Here is a 6,974-nt window from a genome sequence, read left to right as displayed (position 1 = left end):
ATGAGACAAAGACGGTGGATAGAGCTTGTTAAGGGCTACGACTGTGACATTAGCTACAATCCTGGCAAGGCTAATGTAGTGGCGAACTCTTTGAGTAGAAAGGGGACAGTCTTGGCACATTTATCAGTACAGAGACCTCTACAAGTGGAAATTCAGCGCTTCGATCTTGAAGTTTATGCTAGGGGAGAGGCCTCTAATCTCGCTACATTGATAGTACATTCCACTCTACGAGATCAATTCGAGCCAGACAGTCTAATGATGAGCAATTGCAGAAATGGAGACATCGAGATGAATCGAAGGGCAGCATGTTATATTTAGTCGAGGATAGCATAGTTAAGTATCGATGTCGACTATGAGTTCCTAGTGGTGCTTCACTTAGAGTTGATATTATGACTGAAGCTCACAATACTCCTTATTTTGTTCATCCCGGAAGTACCAAGATGTACAAAGACTTGCAACTTTTATATTGGTGGTCGGGAATGAAACGAGACATTATGCGCTTTGTATCCGAATGCTTGACATGTCAACAAGTGAAGTCAGAGCATCAAAGACCAGCGGGAATGATTCGACTACTCCCCATTCCCAAGTGGAAGTGGGAGAACATTACTATGAATTTTGTGGTAGGATTGCCAAAGACAGTGAAAGGACTCAATGCCATTTGGGTAAGAGTAGACCGTTTTACTAAATCAGCACATTTCCTAACAGTGAAGACGACTTTTTCCATGACTCAGTATGTGGAGCTATATATTCGAGAGATAGTTAGATTCCATGGTATTCCAGTGTCTATAGTGTCGGACCGAGTCACATGTTTCACCTCATCGTTTTGGAAGAGTCTACATGCAGCGTTGGGGACTAAGCTTCTATTCAGTACCGCATTTCATCCTCAGACCGACGGTCAGTCTGAGAGACTCATACAGATATTAGAGGATCTACTCCGAGCATGCGTGATCGATTTCCAAAGGAGTTGGGAACCAAGGTTACCTCTAGTGGAGTTCACTTACAATAATAGTTATCAGTCATCTATAGGAATGGCTCCATATAAGGCACTCTACGGAAGAAAATGTAGATCGCGTATCCATTGTGAAGAGGTAGGAGAGAGAGCTACGTTGGGACCCGAGATAGTTCAGCACACCGCAGAAATGGTCGCCAAGATCCGAAATGGAGTGAAAAATACTCGAAGTCGACAAAAGAGCTACGCGGACAAAAGAAGACGAGATCTCGAGTTTACAGTAGGTGATAACGTGTTTATAAAGATAGCACATATTAAGGGTGTTATGAGATTTGACAAGAAAGACAAACTTAGTCGAAGATTCATTGGACTATTTGAGATACTCGAAAGAGTGGGAGCATTAGCATATCGAGAGGCGTTGCCATCTAATGTCGCAGGAGTCCATAATGTCTTTCACATATCGATGCTCCGCAAGTACATGTCAAATCCTTCATATGTACTGAACTTTGAGCCACTGCAACTTACACCAAACCTGTCATATGAGGAAAAGCCTACTCAAATCTTAGGTAGAAAAGAAAGAAGATTGCGAAACAAGGTGATAAAAATGGTCAAGCTCAACTGGCTAAATTACTTGGAGGATCTCGTGGTTTCTCGATGCGATGGGGTGCTACATCAGTTATGGCAACTGCTGTATTTGCCTTCATTATTTTCATTGGTCCGTCAGTTATGACGTACCATATGTCATCATCCTATGCAGCTAAATGAGCCTGCATTCTGATCTTCCAATCATCAAATTCTTTCTTGAAAACATGGGGATCTTAATCGAAAATATTCAGAAACAAGATTGGCAGGGCTCTGATACCACTTGCTAGGATCGATTGGGTGAGTGAAAGTGTTTAGAAGTGGGGTTGAATAAACACTTTATGATTTTTAAATCTTTTTGATGGGGTGAATCAGTTTAGTGATAAATTAAATTTGATAATCTTGTTATCAATGTCAATCAGTTAACTTACAATACGAAAATAAACTTAAAGACATATTGAATACTTGAGAAATAAATAACTCAAAGATTTATGGATGTTCAGAGATTTTAAATGCTCTTACGCCACCCATTCTATCTCAAAAATATGATTTTCACTAAAAGACTTTGATTAATTACAGAAGCTGTAATAACCCACTTCAGTTTGGTCTTAGACACTGCCAAACTGAAACTCTTAGTGTAGAGCCCAAATTCAGTACACGTAAAACCCATGCATTTATTTAAATTGTTAAATTATTTATTTAAGTTTAAAATGATCTATAGCGATGCATGATCTATTTAAATTGTATTATTTTAATTATTTATGTTTATGTGATGCACGTTAAATGTTTTCTTGAGTTCATGTTTCAGACAATTATTCGATGCGGGATCGAGGAAAAGAGACCGGCGACAATTATAACCATTTTAAAATGTGGTATTTTATTTTAAGTTAGGATTGGGGTATTTTAAAAGGTTTATTTAGTTTTTAGCATTTTTAAAGCCTAATTGATTTAATTAGTGATTTTAGGATTTTAAAACTTTTAAAGTTTAGCAAGTGTGTATTTCATTTTAAATTAAGGGATTTTATTAAGTTAAAAGTGGGTTAGCATTTTTAATTGTTTGCTAATTATTAATTTTAGCACAATTTAGCCCCTAATTAACCCTATTATTAACTCACACAAAAACACACACACAAAATTTTACGAGAGACACACACACATGTCATTTGTGTTGTTTTAATTTTTGAGAGCAAAACCTAAGGTTCATAGAACTTAAGCAGCCGCCCCTCTCCTCTCTGATTTTCTTAGCGATTTCGTTGGCTTTTCTTCAAGAAAATCGTGCCACGTTCGTCCCGGATCGTCCCTCACATCTTTCCCGCTTCGGTGTCATCGTTTCAGTATTTATAAATATCAAAAGGCATGTATAATCTTTTGTTTCTGCATCTATCTTGTTATATTATATGTTCTTACGTTTATTATGCGTAAAAATCCATGTATGTTGTAAAAATTTGAGCAAAAATTTGTTGTATCGGTTTTGAAACGATTTTAGATCTGAAAACTCGAAATTTGCTGTCATTTTAAATACTGCGACTTTTCGGTTGATTTTCTGGAAAAACTTTCAACATATAAAACGTAGAAATTTTCGATACCTTGACAGTGAAATATTTGGATAAGAAATGAGTGAATTATGATTGTTTTCGTGGGATTGCTCAAACTGCGTTTTTCGAAAAATGCGTTCTTGAAGTTTTATTGTTGCAGGCTTTGTTGGGGACCGACGGGTGATCGCTGCCGTGTTTAAGTATGTTGAGTATGATGTTGGGATGGTTTTTGGTGTGTCGGATCGCGTCTGTAGGCACTTTTTTGCATTATAAGTGGTAGGATGTGTTTTGGGGTCAAATGTCGAGTTCACGGATTGAGTTGCGTTGTTTGTGATGCATATTTGTTTTGGGACGTTTGTTTGAGTTTGAATCAATGTAATAGCATCCTAGGATGAGTCTGGAGGTGTTGGTTCATGGTCCCTAGGCTTGGATTGGAAGAATGAATCAATAAGTTAATGAATTTTCGCGAGTTTGCAAGTCCAGAGGCTACCCGGACCCCTACATGGAGTCCGTGTCCATTTTTCCTTCAAAATGCGATTTTCCAGCATCTACACAGACTCCGACACGGACCCTTCCTTTAATTTTTATTTTTATTTTTTTAGGGATTGTTTTGGGGTTTGATGTTATGATTTAGTACAATGATTAAACGAGGTCAAATCCCGAGAGATTTAGAATGTTTTGTCATTTTTGGGTGTGAGCATGACGATACGTCTAAGTTATGCAAGATAAGGATTCGAATTTATGTTAGTATGTGCAGCAGTGGCCCCAAGCGAGATCCAACGAATCCCTCAACGCCAAGTAAGTATGCTCGACGTGCAAAAGAAAATATTTTAAGTTTTTGAGGTATGCTATTGTGACCAAATTATGAACGTGTTTGAAAGTCGGTGAACGTGGTCGAGGACCTCTCCACCCCGGTAAAGTATGATCGGGTTTAGATCAGGACTGGAAAGCGGTAAAGTATGACATGGACCAATCCACCCGTTAAATTATGAACGGGGATGTCATGTATGTGGTAGTGGACTTTCCCTGCCAGTCCAGCACTGTGATTTAGTCTGATCAGGCGTATTTATGCATGAGTCACTTGCTTTGAAACATATCTCTACGCAAAATGATGTTATGTATGCTCAAATATGTATGATGCAAGTATGTTTAAGAAAATTCTTATGATGATGGCACATCTATGTTTATGCTACTACATTCATGTTTCAAGTACGTTTATAATATAATGAAAAATTATATTTAAGCTTAAATACTATTTAGAATAATCTCATGTCATTAAAATTTAGAAAAAGATTAATTCGAGAATTTTTATGTCCAGGGGCAAAATGGTAATTTTACACTTAGGAAAATACGAAAACGTTTGACAGCATCCCAAAGGATCATAACGCATGTTAAATGATATTTTATGATTGAAAATGATGATTTTGATGATAATATGTATTTTTATGATTTATGATAAAGCTGTGCAATTTATATTGTTTAAAATGTTATTTTTGAAAAGTTATGCTATTTTATGTTTTTAAAGAAAATGAAAATTATTTTGAGGGATGTGAATTGACTGTGACATAAGATATATGATTTGTGGGGGATCCTTTTTAAGAAGTAACGGTGAACTTACAATTTTTTGGGGATGTCGTGAGGGGAAAAGGCCCAGAGTGAGCCCATTTACTGTAGAAGGTCCCAAAGGGAGCTCATTTATGAGAGAAAACCCCCGAGAGAGCCCCGACGATCCTATTTCCATGGAAGTGCCTAGTGCCCGTCCCCATGGGCCATGTGGAGCTAATGACTGATCAGTCGACTGGAGGATAAAAGCTAGTCACTTTCAATAATCAAACTTCACCCAAAATGATATATGATTGAAAGCTCATGATTAAAATAATTTTATGATAACGCATGTTAAATGATATTTTATGATTGAAAATGATGATTTTGATGATAATATGTATTTTTATGATTTATGATAAAGTTGTGCAATTTATACTGTTTAAAATGTTATTTTTGAAAAGTTATGTTATTTTATGTTTTTAAAGAAAATGAAAATTATTTTGAGGGATGTGAATTGACTGTGACATAAGATATATGATTTGTGGGGAATCCATTTTAAGAAGGAACGGTGAACTTACAATTTTTTGAGGATGTCGTGAGGGGAAAAGGCCCAGAGTGAGCCCATTTACTGGAGAAGGCCCCAGAGCGAGCCCATTTATGGGAGAAGGCCCCCGAGAGAGCTCGGACGATCGTATTTCCATGGCGGTGACCTAGTGCTTGTCCCCATGGGCCATGTGGAACTGAAGACTGATCAGTCGACCGGAGGATAAAAGCTAGTCACTTTCAAGGATCAAAATTCACCCAAAATGATATATGATTGAAAGCTCATGATTAAAATGATTTTATGATATACGATTCATTATGATGATTAAATCTATTTTTAAACGATTTTTAAAATGATTTAATTACGCTTAAAGATTATTTTAAATGATTTTTTAAGGATTTATTTATGCTTAAAGTTATTTTTAAATGATTTTATGATTTATGATTTAATTATGCTTAAATGATTTTAAATGGTTTAATTATGTTGAAAATAAAAGTATGATTTTTAAATGCATGTGATTGTATATGTATTATTTGCTATCTATGTTTAGAACGTGGTGAGTCTTTAGACTCACTGGGTTTGTATGATGCAGGATTTGATGATTTATGAGAGGCGGTGATGATTGAGTGTATCGAGTATAGCAATACTCACCTGAGGGCCTTTATGTTTCCGCATTAGCTAGATAGTTTTATGATTTAAATATTTATGTTAATGATTTTATTAGAGATATTTATTATGCTTTATTTTATGGTTAGTTGATCTTTGCGAAGGTCGATTTAGGAGTTTTGGTTAGTTGATGATTTAGTGTTTATTTTTATGCACCTGAGATTTCACATGTTAAATTATTATGATTGTTGATTATGTTAAGGTATTTCATTTAGTTTAGTATTTTAGAATTTATTATTAGTAAAAAAAATCGAGGTCGTTTCATGTTGATTGGTTGACTCCAGTTCTGTGTCATCAGCCATTAGACACTTGACTTCTTCATCATCACTGGAGCAGCACAAGCTCTTAGATTCTGAATCATCACTGGGAGATTCTGTCCATTTTGACTTGTTTTCCTCAGCTAGAAGCACCTCATGCTTCTTTCTGTAAGATTTTTTGTCATCTTTAAATCTTCTCTTGTACTCATAGGATTTCTTTCCCTTTTCAGTTGATCCTCGACTATCTTTCTTAGGCTTGGGACAATCAGCAATGAAATGACCAGTTTTGCCACAGTTGTAGCAAGCATCAGGTTCTTCTTTGGAGTGATTTTTCTGATATTGTCTTTGGAAATTTCCTTGATTTCTTCTCATGAATCTTCCAAACTTTTTGACGAATAATGACATAGCGTCATTACTTAACTGATTAGCAGATTTGTCAACTGAACCAGTTGGTTCCAGTTTGACAGCAGTTAGGGCAGTTGTAGCAGCTGGTGTAGAAGATTCACCTTCTCTGGTTTGCAACTCAAACTCTAGGCTTTTAAGTCAGCAAATAAATCATGAAGTTCGATCTTGTTCAAGTCCTTTGATTCTCGCATTGCCATGGTCTTGATGTTCCATTCCTTAGGAAGACCTCTGACAACTTTCAGTGCCACCTCTTTATTTGAATACATTTTTTCGAGTGCATTCAGTTCGTTTATTATGCTGCTGATTCTTTCATCATATTCATGCATGAATTCTCCATTCTTCATCTTGATATTGTCAAACTTTTGAACAACAACAGATAGCTTGTTCTCTTTGGTTTGCTCATTGCCTTCGCAGAGCTGAATCAATTTCTTTCAAGTTTCCTTGGCAGTTTTGCATATTTTTATCTTGCTGAAGGTGACTTTGTCCAGTGT

Source organism: Primulina tabacum, chromosome 18 (genome assembly GCF_025594145.1).
Source record: "Primulina tabacum isolate GXHZ01 chromosome 18, ASM2559414v2, whole genome shotgun sequence".
In the NCBI taxonomy this organism is placed as follows: Eukaryota; Viridiplantae; Streptophyta; class Magnoliopsida; order Lamiales; family Gesneriaceae; genus Primulina; species Primulina tabacum.
This window is presented reverse-complemented; position numbering follows the sequence as displayed.